Source organism: Diadema setosum, chromosome 7 (genome assembly GCF_964275005.1).
Source record: "Diadema setosum chromosome 7, eeDiaSeto1, whole genome shotgun sequence".
NCBI lineage: Eukaryota > Metazoa > Echinodermata > Echinoidea > Diadematoida > Diadematidae > Diadema > Diadema setosum.
Genome location: NC_092691.1, coordinates 36,305,336 through 36,325,874, shown reverse-complemented (window position 1 = coordinate 36,325,874; position 20,539 = coordinate 36,305,336).

Here is a 20,539-nt window from a genome sequence, read left to right as displayed (position 1 = left end):
TTAAAAACTATATCATGTACTATACTATAAAATTATCATGAAACATGCTGTTGATGGTCACAATACACACAATCAACAAAATCATCCACGTCTTCTATGGGACCCAATTATGTTGTTCAATCTTTCACGACGCGTTTTTAGCAAATGACCGTAAACGAACTATTACCACAACCAGTAAGAGAAACGAAGATTACATTATTTGATTCTTTAGAAGATCTTGGGCACATTCTAAAACTTTGAAAAAGGGGAAAAAAGAAAAGAAAACGAAGACAGCTCGTGTTTCATTATTTGCAAATTAAAACAGCCCACCCAGCTACTCATTGTACTAACAAGTTTCAGAAGGAAGAGGTGATACTAAAACGTATCGAGTGCACTTTACGTGAATTACCTATCACGCCCCAAAAAACCTTGTTGAGGGTCATTTAACAGATCCAAGCCTGACATATTCACACACCATTAGACCGGATTTCAAAAGCACAATCTTCCAGATTTTACACTGGCCTTTTTCTCTTGAATACCGTTCTCCCATCAATCAAGAGCAGTAAGACTTAAAGTTAACTTAAAAAAGACTTCGTAGAATTTTATTTTTGATGAAATGTACCTGAAATAATATGTATTGTATAGGCCTATAGGTATGCAGTCCTCCTCTGCCTTTTTTTTTACTCTTTTCAATTATCACCTTTGTTTTATCATTTGAATTTGTCTGATTGTTGCTCCGTCGAAATTTGATAATGATTGTTTGTAGTATAGGGGGTCATTTCCAACAAGCCTTGTGTTTGCTTGTTATGATCCCTCCATTAAAAATGTATAACACACAATGTAGCAAAGCAATTGTATTCTGAATTTTGTAAGCGTTGTTATGTTTTGAAATGGAAATGAATGAATGGATGAAAGAATGAATGAATGAATGAATGAATGAATGAATGAATGAATGAATGAATGAATGAATGAATGAATGAATGAATGAAAGACATTGGAAAAAACAATGAAATGTATCCACTGGGTGGTCAGTTTATGCACTTTAGATTAAATTAATTATACTTCTGTTTCCAGTGGTCATTGAATGAGTTTATACGTTGCATGTACTGTACACTTAAAGTGCTAACACACTTTGTCAGCCTTTCAAAAAACTACAGAATAGAGCCTGCCGTACGATTACGAGTAAATTCATATTCTTTTGGTTCTATTCAAAATATTCATGATATTGTGGATAGGGAATCTCTTAAATGTCGCTAAAAAAAAGCTTGTAAGTATGATGACTAAGATATTGGATATTTTTCCCCAAACCATATGGGCAATTCCACGGTAACTCGCGTTACAAATAATGGGTACATTTATGGGATAATGTGCCAATATCTTTGTAATTGGAAGGATCCACAAGTTACTTTTTTCATCATTGATTAGGTAGACATACACCAACTAAATAAATCCAAAAAGAAAAATAAAGGACAAACATGTTGGGATTCTTGAATCATTTAATTTTGGTAACTCGCGTTACACAAAAAGGACATGGTCAATTCTATAAAGGCCTCTTTTTGGAAAGTCTCCTCATACTAGACAATCCTGATAAAAGTTTTCCTACCTTGAATTGATAGTGGGTTAGGACTCATGAATTAACACTATCAAAGTTGAGTAACAATGACCTGGTAAAATGTAGGGAGCCTTTATATCGGTAACTCGCGTTACGGTAACTCGCGTTACATTATGTCCACTAACACAGGGTGACACAAATTGATGACATACAACTGTTCTGATGGCACTGAATCTTGTGTTGAATATTTTGAGAGATGCTTAGTACATAGTAAAATGAATAAATGTTAAACAAATATTTTGCTAATCAACCTAATTGATAAAGAAGAATGTGTTTAAGACTAAAAAGAGCTTCACTCCTCAAAGAGACCCTGAATATGTTTCATTTATACCCAGATGATTTTAGGTGTATAAGTACATAATTTTCAGAGTGTAAAAATGAAAGATGTTGAAATTCTTTTAAAAACAAAACATAAAAGTATCAAACCCTATTGACAAGTTTACAAAAAAGCCTACAATCTTTCAAAAATTAAAATTCTGTCTTTTTGAAAACTCTAATTTCTTTGCAACTTATTGACAAATAGACCAGTTCGTAATTCCACTTTGCGCATGAGCAGAAAAAGTTCATTTGTACCAACAGGCATTTAGGTTTGTAAATTCACTGATATAAGCATCTGTGATGCGATGATTATTCATGTGATCCTTATCTAAATGATGCTTGCCAGCACATCCACCTGACAGCAAGAATGGTATTTTGCAATATAAAAGGAAATAAGCTGTTACTGCATTCAATACAAAACAATGAAATGGATACTTGCTAAATTATAAACTGATGGGAGTATTCTGATCCCCTGATCCAAATGCAAGTTCATTCTTTTTTTGAACATGAATTCCATAAATTGTTATGTCGGGCAAGTTTTATGCATTATGCCGCTTTGAAAAAGAGTGAAGTGCCGAACCAACTGAGAGAAAAGAAAGGTCATTTGTACCAATGTGTACATGAGCTACAGTGTAATTACGAACTGGCTTATTACCCTACATCAACTTAAATAAGCACTCAATTGATCAGTGTTTTAGTAGTAGCCATGACAAAAAAAGTCATGGGCGTGCATACTCGAGCAGTATTCGAACTAAGACCTCCTGATCTCCGGACGGGCATCATCTCGGAACTAGACCACCGAACTTCCGCCCGACAAGAAGTGTTGGTTCTAATCCTTATATCATGCAGCGGGTACTGCATAATTATTCAAATTCATGAAATTCTTTCGTTGAGATGTTATTATTGCAACTAATTGACAAATTGCCCTACATCAACATAATAAAAACTGAATTGATCAGTGTTTTATTAGTAGCCATGATAAAAAATCATGGGCACACATACTTGAGCAGGCCGGATTCGAACCCACAACCTCCTGATCTCCGGACAGGCGTCATTTTCACTAGACCACCGAATAAGTATTAGAACCAACACTTGCTGCTTTATAGCATTCTGTAATAAAAATTCTGTAATACTAATGCAGGAATTTCAGAAGATAAATTTTAGGTTAACCTCGTTCACTGCTGGATGTACATGTACATGTACACATGCAGTGAAAGCCTGGCTAGACTCCTCAATGTGGCATGTGATCAGTGGCCTGGTATTATACAATCACATGGTATTATACAATCACAGTTTATTAGGCTACTCTCCTTTGTTTCAGTCCAGCATAGTATGTATAACACTAGATTTGATTGTTTTCACCATGATATAGCTCAATTAAGTGTTAAAATTTGCTTACGTTGGTGGAAACTTGTGTTTATAGTCGGTAACTCGCGTTACATACTGGTAACTCGCGTTACATGGTAACTCGCGTTACACTTTTCATTGACATTTTTTAATGTGATGACAGTGTTTATTCAAGTCAACATCCTGTGTACAGTATCAGGGTGTGATGAATTTAGAAAATTATGATTCCCAACAAATTACCTCCACTGTTTCCTTCAGAATGAAAAATATTTTTTGTTTCGGTAACTCGCGTTACATGGCTCAAGGGCTGAACTTTCAGGTGGTGATAAAAAATTTTTGAAGGTGGCATAGAAATTTTCTCATGGGAGACTGAAGTAGAACCAATATGCTTCTTTAAAATGATTTAACTGAAGTGCTAGCAGGATTTTTCTTTAAAAAAAATGTATATCAAGTTAAGCATGCATTTTAGCAATTTGGATGACTGAAAACTTGTCTTGAACATTTGTAGCTGTTTCTCGGGAAATATTTGACCGATTGATATAATTCTTTGAGTTTCTTCAACTTCAATATATGGGTAATACATAATGAGTAATTCTTTTGCAATATAATAAACTTGAAATTTTAGTGCCATGTCCACATTCCCATGGAATTGCCCATATGTCTGATAATATTTCTAGAGGAATTTTGAATTATTCACTTCGTTCAAATCAGAATTTGAATCTACCTAAGCCAAATTCTAATGATTTGCAAAAGGACTTTTTATTTCTACAGGGGAATATCAATGTACAAGTGTAGGCCTATAATCAATAACTGCCCAATGAATTCGTAATGCATTGACTTTTCAAATTTTGTTATCTAGTTATCTAGATAAAGCATTGTAGTTGAAAAGAAAAAAGAAATCAGGTATAATGAAGTACCAAACGTAAAACCCCCCCTTTTTTTTTGGGGGGGGGGGGTGGGGGTCATGCTTCTTTTTAAAGTTTATTTTTTCTTCTTCTTTCCTTTTCTCTGCTCTTCTTTTTTCTTTACTTATCTCGGATTATTGTAGACTCTCACTATACCTGTATAAATGATTTTTCATCATTTATGCACCTTTTTATTACCTTTTTATTTAGGATCGCTGTGCTTTATTTTGTTTTTGGACATCATTTCAAAACCGATTTTCATCAAATAGACTTTGAATTGCTCCTAGAATTGTATGCTTATAACCATTTCATACAGTGAAGTATCTCGCAAAAAGATAAAAGCTGAATTCTCACCTCAACCAATACTATACCTTAAACTTATGACCGTGTGTGACCTGATCATTAACGACAAAGGGAACACCTGGATCAAAATCTTCCATATCATGCAATATCCTGAAGACTTGAATCATATCTGAACGTTCACTTGCATATGACTCGAGGGATAGAATTCCCATTGAAGACTTGGCATTGTGCTCGATTAAACGTGGCATGGGTTGATGTCTCATATCATGTTCCCTGTCGTGTTCGATTTGCTAAGTTATGTAGTGAGGAATAATAATTCCCCGAAGAAATGTTGCCAGAATAGACTCTCGAAACTGCGCGCAAAGATATCAAGATAAAAAGATAGATAGACAGAGAGAGAGAGAGAGAGAGAGAGAGAGAGAGAAGGGGTATAGAAGGACGGTGGGGGGGGGGGGGAGCGAGAATGAGAAAGGGAGGAAGGAAAGAACTAAATCAGGATTTTAACAAATATCAACGGGAAGGGAGAAAGGGCTAAGGAAACTTGCCGAAATTTTCACGTCAACACACCAGTTTTGCACACGGTGCCAAAATACAGAAAACGTTGATACATAGTCGTGATCTGGGATGATGAAGTTATTATTTAAACACCTTATTTTCCAAGTTGTGGGAGTATAAAGTTTACCATTTCCATGGATTGTTGTTGACACTTTCTCGAACTTTTCAAGAGTAGGCCTACCGCCCTCTTATTTGCTTTTGTTTTTTTTTTAATTGTATTGTTGTATCCACCCATCAGAGTGAGGTAGCAATCATCAGTGATATAATTGTATAGCAAGGCAGTAGGCCTAATGCGTTACTCACCGTTCATTGATTGAAGATTGACGGACACCTGAAACTGTTTTTTTTTTTTTAAATACATAACAAATTATGCATAATTATGTGTGTGTGTGGGGGGGGGGGGGCTGGGTACAACAGGTCTGCAACGTTTTGTGTGATATTGCACATTATGCACTAAATACCAGCGAGTTAGTTTATGAATTTAAGGAAGCGACAATATCCTGCATGGAAAAAGAATAGGAAACTAGATAGATGGCCTTAATTTTTCTCTGTCTGGGAAAACCACGCAGTGTTTTGTTTTGTTTTGTGTTTCCAAGTTCAACTTCCGCATCATTCCCTTCCATGCATTGGTGCACGCGGTATATAGGCCTACAAGGAAGACTCGGAAGTTTCTCTCGCAATATCAACCATGTTGGCCATGAAATGCGCAACCATACGCGGAAGCACAAAGGCACAATATTGTATAGCTTCATGTCAGTCTAGTTGTTTATAAGTTTGCACTATGAAGGGTTCAAATATGATGATGCTCATGATTATTGCTCAGGAGGATTATGGTGTTGGAAAACTAAAAGGTGTCATCATTACTGTCAATACGAAAGTGGAGAATTTGTAATTATTCGCCTTTTATATATTGACCAAACTCGACAGGAATCATCAATTGGGGATGGGATCATAGTATAATCGAATTTTGATGGTGGTGGTGGTGATGGTGGTAGTGGTAGTGGGGGGGGGGGCGGTTCTCTTGGACGAGGCACAAAAATACGATGTACCATCAATTTAGCTCATTGCAAAATATTGAAACTTTTCATCTTCATCTTGAATATCTGCAGGTGTCTGGATTTTAACCAAACATGACAGGAGTAATCAATTGGGGGGAATCACAATTTGTAAAGTTGGTGGTGGTGCCCTATAGGAGAGCCAGTAGGGTGAGACACAATTCCAGTCATAATATACTCCAAACTATTGTAATGGAATTACATTCCTGAATTTCTGAAATATGTGAGCCTGCTGCCTGTGTCCTCATCCTTGTGCAGTGGAATTTGTTTTGGGTTTTTCAGAGTATTAGTTTCTCTGCTCAAGGACCACAATAAATTCCACAAATCTATACACTAAATGGAGCTTTTGATTTATGTACTTATTATGATGATGTAAAATTATATATAAAATCATCTGGACTTACCCTTTAATTGAATCGTTTACTTATCACATTTATGTCACTTTAACCATTACATGAAAACATGTTTAACTTTCACAGCTCTCACACACTTACTCCCTCCTATCCACTTGACCGACTGATTGAAGTTTTGGTTTACCCTCCGTATAAAGGCTCACATAAAGTTTGACGAATTTTAATGACAAAGTAACTGGATTTAATCCGAGCATTGCTAACTTGCTAAGAGGCAGAGATTAATGTCAGTGACAATTGTCACATTTGGATGCTTCATTCTTAGCTATAATTTGACAAACAACGAAAATGGATGACAATTTGGCGAAATCTAAACAAGGATTTTAAACGCAGTAAGCATCTCTCGACGAAACTGAATTCAAAACTGATGAAATCAAATAAAGATGCGACGAAAATAGGCGAAGTGTATACGTGCGAGGTTCACGTGAGCGCCATATCAGCAGGTCTTTTTTAATTGTGTGTATTTGTGCGAGTGTGTGTGGGTTTGCTTTTTTGTTTCATTTTTAAAAAGAATTCTATATCCGAGCCTCTACGGGGAATTGATAACACATGCGGAAGGAATATGTCTTACTTTCTGCGGTCTGAGGTGAATGGGTCGTTGCCCCTAGTTACGGGCATTACGTGCGTCTCCTTTATTTGTGTCGTGAAGTGGGTCGACTTCACGGGGTATATGGACGGTTGAGGTCCACGGGGTTCACACCAATGAGGATGTCGGGAGACTTCAGTTAAAGGAACTCGGGCCTTTAATGTTTCTAAATGACTCAGAGAATCAAAACAAAAAATCCAAAAGAAAAAACCCCTGCAAAGCAGAGAAAAAACAAAACGATAATCAACACATATACTGAACCACGCAATACAGCTACTAGCATTGTTATATACACGATACTAATACAATAACAACGAGCATACGTTGATATAAATCAAGCTAACACATTTCTTCACTTCGAAACTCGAAATTACCTGACCAGAAACTAACTGTGGATTAGCTTTTGTTCTAAATAAAATTCTCTCGTTTTCTATATTGTCCGAAATACGTAAACCAAACAAAATCTGCAAATTATACCTTTGGCATGTGTCTGTTCATCACGATGCAACAAATTGTTTTCATATTCTAAATTGCTGATCACAATGATAATCTTTCAACTAATTTCTCTTGTCTCAACATGCGTCAAAAAGCCAATAAATTGATACAATAAGTATTTATTAACTGATACGTCAAGATCCGATACCATCTATCAATGTTGCATGAAATATTTAAAGCGCTTGACTATGCAAATGAATCTACTATAGCTTACTATGACACGGACTATTTACGCATGTATCTCATATACCGATAATCTTCTAACTCATACGCTTCTCAACTGGCGATCCAAAATCCTATGGTGTGCAAGCGGAATAATAATTATACTACGCACAAGCATTATAATAATATATACAAGGGATGATCATACGATCAAACCAGCCATGAACGGTGATGTTACCGTTACCCATTGCCAAATCCCCCCCCCCCTTGGGTTCTTGTCACCTTTAGTAACCATAAATCACTTACATCAAATAATTATATTCTCTTTAATCTGAACAACAATCATGCACAATCTATCTTCCCGTCATGCGAGCTGCCCAATCTTTAGTTGATGGTGCATTGTACTATTTAAACCAATCCAAAACTCGTGCATGACTAATCAATGTTTCCAAGGAGGAATCACATCTCCCTTCAATTGCGTAAACAACTTATTTAATTTAATCTAATTTAATCCTTTTCATAACACAAAACATCTATTGCATTATTCATACCTGAATCCAACACAGGAATCTCTGTTGTGTTACGAGTTCCCGCTTTTCGGAATACGTCGTACAAACCCGCTGCAATATACAACGATAACACAAATCAGTCATCTTACAATACAATACGATGCATCAAAATTATAACTACTACATTAAATGTAAATGTGAACAAGCCGTCAAAGCAGCGAAACAAACGTGCCCCTCACTGTACGGAGAGTGTCCTTTGTTTCTCTTTGTTCCTCTAAAACTCTTCAACTACGGCTCGCCGAGGCATTTTTATCGGCAAAATGAACGAGCTACGATTTGTTGACTAAATACCGACCAAAATCTGTACTTTTGCCTGTCTAAGGTCGCTCGCTTGAGCGAGGCAAATCCCTTGTGGATAACTGGACATAAAACATGAATCAACTCTTGTGACCGTTGCCACGCGACCTAACTTTTTCTCTTCTTACTTCGACATACCATCTCCGATAAGGCTGGTGCAAATTTCTCTTTCCCTTTCTCCCTCCATCTCTCTTCTCCTCTCGCTCGCTCCCTCCTTCTCTTCTTTCTTCCTCTCCCATTGACCGAAGCGACTCGATAAAGTACACAGAGCATGAGTCGTAACCAAGATGGTAGTCGCTCACTCCTAGCACCCATCATCGTTAACGGAAACTTTCTAACACCATTATTACTTCGGAATGCGACATTACAAACACAATATCAACGCATACGGTCGACAACTTAAAACGACTTCATTCTAATTAATTTCTGTCTTCCATACAGTATGTAGAATTTACACAAAGAAGGAAAGCGGTATCATCTACGAGACTAATGTCCAGCGAAAACGCAACTATTTCACGGTGGACCACTATCACCTAACAACGTCATAATTCTCCCTAAAGAAAATTCTCTAAAACAACGTGCGGAGATACAATTCGTTATTGGACGTTCCTCTATCCATTTATAAATTGAAATGTTAAATTTACTTACGATTTTCTCCAAAATCGGGATGATTGTCCAAAACTTTGACTTTTCCTCCGACGCAAAACGTGTTCTCTTCCTCTGACCGTTCTTAGAGCGAATGAAACTCACGCGGTCTCTCCGAGCTGACCAGAGGAAGATATCTGACCCAATCACTCTTTTCTTCCAAATTATTATTCTTACTCTAAAATAATCTTGGTTTTCCACAAAGCGAAATAAACATAAATATACTTTTCGAGAATCACAATACCAGAAACTACTTATATCTGAAATTATCATAGCCGATGTTTTTATTCTATAATTTTCTCCAGGAGAGTTACTTGCTTGCTCGCGGATGACCACATGATGTCATCGCAAGTCAAGCGGTTTTCTACGAAATACACCCCGATTAAAGCTATTCTCCGGCTTTTTGAGGCAAAAACAGCAATACGAATGATTTAAACTGATATTCAAACCCCTTTTTAATCCCGTTTATGCGCTGTAGGGAAGTGTTCGATTTCAAGCATCTTAATCATCCATAATGGTTACCATATCATCGAATTTATTTGCACAAACTAAAAAAATTAATCTCGTCAATTTTCCATTTTCCGACATCTTCCCCGCTTATGGTTGTTTACACCCTCGTAAACAACTCATAATGACCGACTTTTTGAATGTTAACGCCCGCGTGTTAACTAACTTGGGAGGCCCGTTATCACGGATCGTGGCAACCTAGCTGGGTTTGGATGCACCCCTTTGTTGCTTCTTGTGGACCTCCGTGGTTCTTCATCAGCGGCAACTGGTGTGTCATCTATCTCTGGCACACGGTGGACAATGCGAAGTTCGTCGAGCTCTGAGTCGCTGGATTCATTTCCTGACTCCACCTGGTATCCGAACTCTGTGTGGTCCTGGACTTCCTCGTGTTCTTCGTCGTGTTCAAATCCTGCTTCGACGCTTTCACGGGGATCTACCGTCAGAAGTCGCCGGTTCACCCATTTAGTTTCTCCCCCGCGTGCAGGCCGTATCTCGTACACGTCCTCCTCCTTGTTCTTGCCCACCACTACGTACGGAGAGTGGAAGAACTTATCAGCGAGCTTATGTCGTCCCTTGAAATCGAATCGACGCAGCAAGACTCTCTGGCCGATAGGTATCGTCGGGGTCGACGTCCTTGACTGATGGCGCCTCTCCTCTTCTTCAGCTACTTTCCGAAGACGGTTCGACACGACGGCGTGTGCCCTCTTCAGTAACTCGGCTTGGGTCTGGGAGTAATCTTCGCTCCAGTCTCTGTCCGTGTTTAAGATCAGTTGATCCAGGGGAAGGACTGCCTCCCTTCCAAACATCAAGAGGTAGGGAGTGACTCCCGTTACTCGATGGGGCGTGGTATTATACATGAAGACAACATGGGTTACCATTTCAGGCCATCGCCTCCTATCCCTTGGGTCTAGAGACCTTAACAGGGAGCAAAGCGTCTGGTTGAAGCGCTCAACCTGTCCATTCCCGGACGGATGGTACGGTGTTGTCCTAGATTTCTTCACCCCGTACAGCTGGCAGATCTCTTTAACCAGCGCACTCTCAAAATTCCTCCCTTGATCCGAGTGGATCCTAAGGGGAACTCCGTAGCGGGCAAACCAGTGTTCTCGAAGGGCAGCGGCCACCACCTTCGCGGTCTGGTTCCTGCAAGGCACCGCAATCGAGAACTTGCTGTATACATCAGTAAGAACTAGGAGATCCTCGTAGCCTCCCTTCCCAGGATCGATCTTCAGGAAGTCGATTGCGAGGACCTCCAAGGGCTGGAATGCGAGGAGATGCCTCAAAGGGGGTCGCACCGTTGGCGTGGGCGTTTTCGAGGTCACACAACGAAAACACCCCTTCACATGCTCCTTCGCCTGGTGGTGCATGCCTGGCCAAAAACATCGCTTTTGAAGGAGGCTGGTTGTTCTTCCAACTCCCTGATGACCCCACTTGTCATGGGCCTCCTCAAGCATCATCTTCTGCAGCTGCGACGGAACCAGCAGCTGCCGCTCTTTTCCTGAGATGGTGTCTGTGACTTCTCGGTACAGGACCCCCTTGTGTAGAGTTATCCGCGGCCACTCCCTCAGCCAACTCTTCAGTCCTGGGATATCCTTCCTGTAGTCACCTCCGGGTTGCCATGCATTCTGAAACATCTCCTTCACCTCTCTCAATGCAGAATCTGCCTGTTGGGCATCCACCAACTCTGCATGAGTGAAGGACGGCAGTACGCTTGGCCAGATTCCTTGGCATGTGGGAGCTGACGTAACCCCATTCCTCACACCCACCTCTCCCCCCACAGCAAGGCACCCACCTACTTCTCGTATGGCCACTTTGACGTCTTCCGTTGTCATGTCCTTGGTCACTAGTTCCTGTTCAACTTTGGCTCTGTTGTCCTCTGGCCGCCTACTCAGAGCATCTGCACACTTGTTGTTCCTACCAGGACGATATTTGATCTCTAAATTATATGGAGCAAGTTGGGAGACCCACCTCATCTCTGTTGCCCCAAGTTTCGCCGTTTTCAGGTGAGCTAGCGGGTTATGATCGGTGTAAACAGTACACTGGGATCCAAGTATGTACGGACCAAATTTCTCTGTCACCGCCCACTTGAGCCCTAGCAACTCAACCTTGAAACTAGACAGATCCGGGTAATTCTTCTCTGCCCCACGCAGGGTGCGGCTTGCATACGCAATAGGGTGCAACTTTCCGTCCTCATCAGCCTGGAGAAGGCATGCCCCTAGACCGCCATAGGACGCATCCACCTCTATGACAAAGGGGCGATCGAACTGTGGATAGGCTAAAACAGGCGTCTGAGTGAGGGCAGTCTTCAATGTGTCAAAAGCCTCTTGTTGCTGCACACCCCACTGGAACTTCTTCCCCGCTGCACCCGTCTTACCTCCGGCAACCTTATGCAGCGGTGCAGCCATATGAGAAAACCGCGGCACAAAGCGCCGGTAGTAGGACGCAAGACCAAGAAAGGAGGACACCTCCCCCGAAGTCTGTGGAATTGGCCATGTCTTAATTCTCTCCACCTTCTCCTCGTCAACTGATACACCCTTCGCAGAAACAACGTGCCCTAGGTAGTTAACTCTGTCCTTGAAAAACTGGCACTTCTTGCCCTTCACCTTCAATCCATGATCTCTCAGGCGTTGAAGGACACTGTTCAGCCGTTCAAGGTGCTCCTCGAAAGTGGACGAAAACACCAGAATGTCGTCCAGGTAGAGGATAATCTGAGAGAGGTTGAGATCCCCCAGAATAAACTCCATGGTCCGCTGGAAGGTGCTTGGACTGTTGGTCAAACCTTGTGGCATTCTGGTAAACTCGAACAGTCCCCAGGGCACCCTGAAGGCCGTCTTCTCCACGGAGCCAGCATCCATCTTTACCTGGAAATATCCGTGTGACAGGTCTAGTGAAGAGAAAAACCGAGCACCCCCCATTGCCTCCAGAGTCTCCTCAATCCTGGGAAGTGGGAAGGAGTCCTTGATGGTCCGGTCATTGAGCTGCCGGTAGTCCACACACAGCCTCAATGAGCCATCTTTCTTTTTCACGAGAACGATGGGGCTGGCGAAGGAACTCTTAGAGTGCTGGATTATGCCTTGATCCAGCATTTCTTGCAGCATTCGCTTAACCTCCGGCATCAGATGGGGTGGAATTCTTCGATATGGAAGGCGGATGGGAGGCCCTTCCGTGAGGTCAATCATGTGCGGAATGACGTCGCATTCTCCTACATCAAAACTCCCGGTAGAAAACACCGACTTGTGCTTCTGAAGCAGTGCTTCTGCAGCCTCCCTCTCTGCCACACCCAATCCCTCTAGCATCACCCCAGTTGGAAGTAAATTTTCATCTTTACTTCCTTCCTGAGGGAGATCCTCTGAGGATACCTGGGTCTTCTCCTCTTGGTACACTAGAGAGTCTACCGTGTCTGTAATGACCTCCTCCACAGACACTACAATCCTTTGGCTTCCCTTCAAGGACAACATCACTTCTGCCCTGGGATGGACTGCAATTGCCTTTGCTACAGGTGTTTCAGGGCGGATAACCTGTAACAGCTCTGTTCTGTTCGCCACATACAGGTTGAGCTTCCCTCCCGCTGTATTGTGACAGCCATCATAGGCTGCCACTGCCTGGTCTCCCTCTGTACAGATGGGGACTGCCGTCACCAGTAAGGTCTCATCCATAGGTGTCGTGCGGCAGGCGATGCGACGAACCGTAAATGGTGGGATCACTTCCTCCTGCTCCGGCATGACTGGGATTGGCCGCCTAGTTTCCTCGTTCCCCTCCCAATCCCCTCCCTGTAGAGTACTGAAGACCAGGCCCAGCTCTCCTCCTGCTTGATCACCCAGCGGGAGAAGTTGCTCGCGAAGTGGGCGCAGGATGTTACATCCCAGAAGTATCGGGAACTCTTCCTGCCTGGTACTCTTCACTGCCTGCTGGTCATCCACCACCAAGAAAGCTGCTTGAATAGTGGCTGACCCTAAGCTCAGTGGGGCTTCTATGCAACCCTTAATAGGAAGCTCCAATCCACTCGCCCCAACCACACTGAGAAAGGTTCCCACCTCTCCCACTTCCCCAAGGTTATTGCGGAGCTTCCCTTCATATACAGAGGCCGGGATGAGGGAGGTTTCTGCACCAGTGTCCAAGACGCAACCCATCTCCAGTCCTGCCAACTTGATGATCGCTGTCGGACTTTTCGAGAGCAACCTGCTCCTCCAGCTTCCAACAGCATCCCCGTGCACTGCACCACTGGCGCTCCGTACCTGTGCACCAGGTACTCCTTGCAGCCCTGCTGGTGCCCCGGTGCTCTCTGGTTGAGGACTGGGTTGTGAGGAGGGTGCCGGTCGTCCAAGGTTTTGAGGACAGTCCCTTTTGAGATGACCCTCTCCCTTGCACTTAAAGCAACGGCGTTCCTTATGGCACGAAGGGGCCAGGTGACCCTTCTCCCCACAGTTGAAGCAGGTCATCTCCTTGGGGTCCCGCCTTCCGTCTTTAGTCGACTGCTGACCAGTGAGTCCCTGTAGACAGCTGCGAAGTGCTGCAAATTCTTTTCGAAGCTCGCTCACCTCCGACCGCAGCCCTTGCACTTCTTTTTCTCCAGCCTGTAGAGCATGGACGGAGCCCTGTGCCTCGCTCAGCTCATTTACCCCTGTTCTGCTGCGGCGTGGAGCATGTTCCTGGTCCTGAAAGAACTGGAGGACTTCTTCCCTCATGTCCAAAAAGCTCTTGGACTTGTGAGCCATCTCAATCCTCCTAAGTTCCCTTTGAACCCATTTCTCTCTTGCGCCACGCACAAAGCGGTCTTTCAGGGTCTGGTCCCGCAGTCGCCTCAAAGCCTCCTTGTCTTCCGGGTTACTGGCTGCATCTTCCATGGATGTATACAGTCGAAGAAGAGCGCGACTATAATCTGCCAGCGTCTCCCCTTCTGCTTGCATCCGACTATGCAGGTTGGCACTCAACAGTGGTACTGACGGGGTAGTTCCAAACAGCGAACGGAGTACCTCGATTATTTGATCACAGTCCTCCCTGACCGACTCATCCCTGCAAAGGAGCTCATCCCTTGCTGGCCCAGCTAGGTGCTCCATGAGTGCCGTTGCTTTGGCACTCCCTGTTAACTTATAACGACGGGCATAACAATTAAAATCTTCCACCCACTCACCTACACTTGGATCTCCCGGCCCACGAGGTGTCCCCTTAAATTTGCTCAATTTAACAGCAGGCGGTGCATGCTGTACACTTAGGCCTTGTAGTGTGGTGGTCAGCGCCCTCAGCATGTCAGCCATCGCTGCCGTTCCCTGATCGTCTGTTGCCATATTAAACACCTTCTACACAAGATAAAATATAACAACACAACAAAACAAACACACTTTATGTATACAATACGCTTTAGAATATGTAAAACTTCCTTTTACACTTCCAAGGCTAACTCGTTGGATATACTCCGTCCAACATTAAACCACCTTTGTTCTACTCTTGAACAATGTTCTCTATTAGCTCCCTCCGGAACTCTCCCTGCTACGATGCTCCTGTAGCCTCTTGTGATTCACTCTCAGACAGGAACTTGCACTCCTCGCAGTCCAGTCTCGGCCCTGGCGAAGTCCTTCAAGCCCCAGCCCTGGCGAAGTCCTTCCAGCCCTCGATGACCTTGGAGTTCAGGGGTTTCAGGATGCCCGATGGTGTCCGTCCGACTGAAGAATCATCCCACCGCTGCCACCAGAAATTCTGTCGTGAAGTGGGTCGACTTCACGGGGTATATGGACGGTTGAGGTCCACGGGGTTCACACCAATGAGGATGTCGGGAGACTTCAGTTAAAGGAACTCGGGCCTTTAATGTTTCTAAATGACTCAGAGAATCAAAACAAAAAATCCAAAAGAAAAAACCCCTGCAAAGCAGAGAAAAAACAAAACGATAATCAACACATATACTGAACCACGCAATACAGCTACTAGCATTGTTATATACACGATACTAATACAATAACAACGAGCATACGTTGATATAAATCAAGCTAACACATTTCTTCACTTCGAAACTCGAAATTACCTGACCAGAAACTAACTGTGGATTAGCTTTTGTTCTAAATAAAATTCTCTCGTTTTCTATATTGTCCGAAATACGTAAACCAAACAAAATCTGCAAATTATACCTTTGGCATGTGTCTGTTCATCACGATGCAACAAATTGTTTTCATATTCTAAATTGCTGATCACAATGATAATCTTTCAACTAATTTCTCTTGTCTCAACATGCGTCAAAAAGCCAATAAATTGATACAATAAGTATTTATTAACTGATACGTCAAGATCCGATACCATCTATCAATGTTGCATGAAATATTTAAAGCGCTTGACTATGCAAATGAATCTACTATAGCTTACTATGACACGGACTATTTACGCATGTATCTCATATACCGATAATCTTCTAACTCATACGCTTCTCAACTGGCGATCCAAAATCCTATGGTGTGCAAGCGGAATAATAATTATACTACGCACAAGCATTATAATAATATATACAAGGGATGATCATACGATCAAACCAGCCATGAACGGTGATGTTACCGTTACCCATTGCCAAATCCCCCCCCCCCCTTGGGTTCTTGTCACCTTTAGTAACCATAAATCACTTACATCAAATAATTATATTCTCTTTAATCTGAACAACAATCATGCACAATCTATCTTCCCGTCATGCGAGCTGCCCAATCTTTAGTTGATGGTGCATTGTACTATTTAAACCAATCCAAAACTCGTGCATGACTAATCAATGTTTCCAAGGAGGAATCACATCTCCCTTCAATTGCGTAAACAACTTATTTAATTTAATCTAATTTAATCCTTTTCATAACACAAAACATCTATTGCATTATTCATACCTGAATCCAACACAGGAATCTCTGTTGTGTTACGAGTTCCCGCTTTTCGGAATACGTCGTACAAACCCGCTGCAATATACAACGATAACACAAATCAGTCATCTTACAATACAATACGATGCATCAAAATTATAACTACTACATTAAATGTAAATGTGAACAAGCCGTCAAAGCAGCGAAACAAACGTGCCCCTCACTGTACGGAGAGTGTCCTTTGTTTCTCTTTGTTCCTCTAAAACTCTTCAACTACGGCTCGCCGAGGCATTTTTATCGGCAAAATGAACGAGCTACGATTTGTTGACTAAATACCGACCAAAATCTGTACTTTTGCCTGTCTAAGGTCGCTCGCTTGAGCGAGGCAAATCCCTTGTGGATAACTGGACATAAAACATGAATCAACTCTTGTGACCGTTGCCACGCGACCTAACTTTTTCTCTTCTTACTTCGACATACCATCTCCGATAAGGCTGGTGCAAATTTCTCTTTCCCTTTCTCCCTCCATCTCTCTTCTCCTCTCGCTCGCTCCCTCCTTCTCTTCTTTCTTCCTCTCCCATTGACCGAAGCGACTCGATAAAGTACACAGAGCATGAGTCGTAACCAAGATGGTAGTCGCTCACTCCTAGCACCCATCATCGTTAACGGAAACTTTCTAACACCATTATTACTTCGGAATGCGACATTACAAACACAATATCAACGCATACGGTCGACAACTTAAAACGACTTCATTCTAATTAATTTCTGTCTTCCATACAGTATGTAGAATTTACACAAAGAAGGAAAGCGGTATCATCTACGAGACTAATGTCCAGCGAAAACGCAACTATTTCACGGTGGACCACTATCACCTAACAACGTCATAATTCTCCCTAAAGAAAATTCTCTAAAACAACGTGCGGAGATACAATTCGTTATTGGACGTTCCTCTATCCATTTATAAATTGAAATGTTAAATTTACTTACGATTTTCTCCAAAATCGGGATGATTGTCCAAAACTTTGACTTTTCCTCCGACGCAAAACGTGTTCTCTTCCTCTGACCGTTCTTAGAGCGAATGAAACTCACGCGGTCTCTCCGAGCTGACCAGAGGAAGATATCTGACCCAATCACTCTTTTCTTCCAAATTATTATTCTTACTCTAAAATAATCTTGGTTTTCCACAAAGCGAAATAAACATAAATATACTTTTCGAGAATCACAATACCAGAAACTACTTATATCTGAAATTATCATAGCCGATGTTTTTATTCTATAATTTTCTCCAGGAGAGTTACTTGCTTGCTCGCGGATGACCACATGATGTCATCGCAAGTCAAGCGGTTTTCTACGAAATACACCCCGATTAAAGCTATTCTCCGGCTTTTTGAGGCAAAAACAGCAATACGAATGATTTAAACTGATATTCAAACCCCTTTTTAATCCCGTTTATGCGCTGTAGGGAAGTGTTCGATTTCAAGCATCTTAATCATCCATAATGGTTACCATATCATCGAATTTATTTGCACAAACTAAAAAAATTAATCTCGTCAATTTTCCATTTTCCGACATTTGGAACTTATTGTTAGACCGTGGAGCTGCTTCATGGTTAGCTTACATTCTGGACTGCTGTATTTATATTTTCCGTCGTACAGTATTGAAGCGGATCCCGAAATTGTGCAAAGAGAGAGAGAGAGAGAAAAAAAAGAGACTAAAAACAGATTCTCGGGATCGCACCGCTTGACGAATGCAGAGGCAGCATTACGTGTCGCGCTAATATTGTCCGACAAAGAAATTTGAGAAAATAGTGCAGAATCTTGACTACTACCTTGCGTGCTTAAGGCATGATTTACCATTTGCAGATTAAAAAAAAAAAGCATTAGTGCTACAAAATAGTTCTAAAATGTGAGTTAGGGATGGAAACAACCAATGTAAAAATTTGAATCATTATAATTAATATTAAGGATTGCTAAATATACAAAATGTGAACAATAGTTATAATAAGAATGTTTCTGGACTAAACCGTCTACAGTTGTGGTTTAATGAGAAAAATAGTGATATCTCCTTATATTTTAGGTTTTATTGTGTAAGCTTTGGAAGTTAATCAACCCAATTTTATTCACTGTTTCCATGCACGTTCTGTCTTATTTTGCACTCTACCCCTCTCTCCGTCTTCTCTTCTTTCTTGGTCTCTCTCTCTCTCTCTCTCTCTCTCTCTCATTTTGTTTCTCTGGACATGGTCTTGATATACACAGTAAAACAAGGGAGGGTATTGTTTTAACACACTGGTATGGCCCTGATGGCTCCTCGAGGGACATATGGGGATTTCGCCAGCCACCAGGCAGGGGGAGTATACTTTCCAAAGCCAGATTGTGTATCTAGTGCCGGGATAAGTTTGTAATGTACAAAATTGGATATAGTTTGGGATTGTAGTTGTTAAGGGGTTAACCTTGCTTGGGTTATGTCCAGAGTCGGAGATCCACGTGGCAACTGAAATAAGCTGATATTATGGGATAGGGAAGGTTCGGTGCATTTTGTACTGGTGTTGGGCTGGGGAATTCAGTTTTTTGATACAAGTGTTCAGGGAGGAAAGACTGACAAAAGGAGTTGTTCTTTTGGAGACCAACTTGGGGCTCTTTGTGCCCGGGAGGAGGAGGAGGGCAACATGGACTGATTCAAGTAAGATACTCGTATAGGGATATAGGGATGTGGCTGTAGTTGAATGTAGGATTTAACAAAATTAATTTATAAATCAAAGTGCACTATAACAGAATGTTAATTAGGTTTTAATAAAGTAAATTGATAATAATAAACTTGCAGGTGTAATAATTGTGTCTTTTGTTAATTTTACTCCCTGTCAGTAGCTCTGATTGCAGAATGGATGTGAACACTTGATGATGAGGATGATGATGATGATGATGATGATGGAAATAATGACGATGCAGTGGATATAATGCCCCTGCCCCCAGCTAACTACTAACTAATCTTCGAACTCAATCTACTTGAGGTTTAACAAACGAAACCCCACGTCTTACATTGGTGTCAGGAGTGGGATTAGTTATGCTAGTTGCTGGGGGTAATTAATCATTGAATAAGCAGTTAAGCCCAGATTATAGTTATACATACATAACTATTACATTTTGAAGGTATTAATAGAAATTTCACTGGAGGCCAGTCCATTCTTGAAGGGAATATTGTATACATACATGGAATAAGTTACAAGATTGGTATTTTCAGATTGCAGTGAGTTTGTTTTAATGTCTAGCTGTTTTTTGTGAAGCCTAGAATATATTTCATTGAGGCGGAAATGATACCTGAGTGATCGTGAGTTACGTCCATAATGGGACTCACGTGTTAGCAGGTTTTCCGTGGAGGCAGCCGGATGGCTGGGGTTAGGTGAGAAATTGTTGATGTGAATTATGTACCTGTTTTTGCTATTTCAATAGCCCTTATCCCGTTATTTCGATAGGCAAACGCCATACAGGGAATAGAATAGCTCTATTCCATTGATGAGATATTCGGGTGGGGTGGAGCAGACGCAGTGACTCGTACGAGACAGTTGGGATTATTCTTTCAGTGTAGTGACAGTTTGGAACTGAAAGCGCAGGGAGCGCCGCTACATAGAATAGAAACTGTTGTGTCTGCCCATACATAGAACTGGCACAGATGAGGTTTATGAGATTTTTTTGATGAGGAAATTTTAATTTAGGATTTGGTTGATCCTGTGGATATTTTCGAAATGAAATCATTGCAGTTTGAAAATCTGATTTGATATGGGATTTTGAATATATACGTTGCAGTTTAGCAGACTATGATTTAATGAAATATATAATTAATTGTATTTGACCCATAATACAATCATGTGTGAGAGGGTGTGTGTTCACAAAGTGGTTTATATCAAGTAGGTTAAAATCAAGGTGTTCAATGTTCATAAGAGGGCTTATTATGACGCTCAGTTTGCCCGTTTTTA